Source organism: Echinops telfairi, unplaced genomic scaffold (genome assembly GCF_000313985.2).
Source record: "Echinops telfairi isolate 266 unplaced genomic scaffold, ASM31398v2 ScPeMD7_7468;HRSCAF=8506_0, whole genome shotgun sequence".
NCBI lineage: Eukaryota > Metazoa > Chordata > Mammalia > Afrosoricida > Tenrecidae > Echinops > Echinops telfairi.
The window spans coordinates 43,792,349-43,794,100 of NW_022111369.1; the positions used below are offsets into that span (position 1 = coordinate 43,792,349).

Here is a 1,752-nt window from a genome sequence, read left to right on the forward strand (position 1 = left end):
CCCTGACAATCATTTTATCCCCAAGCCCATCAAAGAGTACTTCATATATATTTCTCAAATTTGTTTGCATTTCCACTATTGTTATCTAAAGTTCAGATCATTACAGTCATTTACCCAGTCTGTTAGAGGAGACGCTAAGAAGGGACTTTCAGATCACCTAATGAGCATTGTCAACTGCATTACCTTACAGTCTTGTGTAGCTTTTTGTTTTTCCTGTTGTTCTTAATTGCCTTTCCTTTTCTTATATTATTTGCCTTTATGATATACTTAGTAAGGGGGAAAAAAGAGAGGGAGAGATCATGTATATTTTCTGTCAAATTCCCCTTTGACCCAAGAGTCTTCTATTCTTTTGCTCAGTTTAGATTAGTTCCTGCTTAGTCTGTTGTCTAACTGTTCTTAGGCTTTCCTCACTGGCTCTACTGTGTGCAGGATTCACTGTTTTCTCGCTTCCTCTCCGAATAACTTCTTAAGAAAGAGTATATGGGGGGAAAAAAGAAAGAAGAGTATATGGGGGCAATGTTTCATGAATCCTTGTACATCTGGATTGAGTGTACATTCCTATTTGATTGATAATTTGGCCAGGTAAGGTTGAAAGTCATTCTCTCAACCGATGCCTTCGGAGATATTTTGTGCCCTGGCTTTTAGCAATCAATATTGCTACTGAGAAGCAGATGCCTGTCTACTTTGTAGATGCTTTCTATTTAATTGATTTTACTCTGAAAGCTTTAGGGTCTTGTCTTTATGAAATTCCACAATAATGTGATTAATTCTAAATTTACTTTTCCCCCCTTCCAATTCCCTACACAAGGAGGGTTTTTTGTGTAGCGATTCTCTCAACTTTGAGAATTCAACTGTGCTTTTCCTTTGATTCTGTCTCCCTCTTTTCTCAGTTCTTTCCTTCTGAAGCTCCTGATACTACTTCCTAGATTGAGTCTCTGTATCTCTTAACTTTTCTTTCAAAAATTTTAATCTACTTTTTCTGCTTTTGGGGGTGTGCTTGATTTCCAATGTTCTATTGAATTAAAGTTTTTAGTTCTGCAACTATGTTTTTAACTTCTAAGAACTCTTTCTTGCTCTCTGATCTCGTCTTTGCTTTATGGCCATATTATCAACGTGGATTTCCCTGTAAAAATATATTCTCAAAAGCATTATTTCTTTTTGGATGGTTGCTAGTTGGCTTATTCTTGGTCTCTAAATTTTAATCCTAGAATCTTCATCAAGTCCAGGAATCTTGGGCTTTCAGTTTATATTCAAGCATAAGTCAATAAAAGAGCTGACAGCAAACTCATTGGTTTTGGTTGTTGTTGATTTTCCACTCAGACTGCACTCTCTCCCTCTCAATCCGCACAAAGGCGGAGAAGAACGATCATCAATGGCAAGCAGCAGCTGCAGCAAAGCAGCACCAGAAGCCGGCTTCACACTCAGGAGAGAATGCTGCGCCTCCTCCTCGTGGTTTTCGGTGCTCTGCACGATCAGAGAAACCTCTCTAGTAACCAACTATAGAAATGACCCCTGAAAGTATAGTCTTAGCAAGCTCATTGTTGATGGCAGAGCTTAGTGACTTTGTTTTAGGATGAATGGGTGGAGCATCAATGCTTTTCAGTACCTGATTTTCAATATCGTTATGATTTATTTGATGGTAGAACACTCTGATTTGAGTTGGGCATTACCTGCTGCCAGTATTATAAGTGAGCTGAGAGGTGGAGGTTGATTTTTCTTTTTGTTTTTTAAATCATTTTATTGGGGCTCTTA

General features: G+C 38.1%; 1 protein-coding gene and 1 non-coding gene across 2 annotated transcripts in view; one reads left to right on the plus strand and one right to left on the minus strand.

Moving 5' to 3' along the window:
* Positions 1 to 1,752, plus strand: part of CCDC158 (coiled-coil domain containing 158) — a 93,369-nt gene that overhangs the window by 12,260 nt on the left and 79,357 nt on the right. The gene's annotated exons all lie outside the window — the stretch shown is intronic.
* Positions 1,312 to 1,528, minus strand: LOC115873463. Its single transcript, XR_004048451.1, has one exon. It is a non-coding gene; the product is annotated as a small nucleolar RNA U3 (small nucleolar RNA).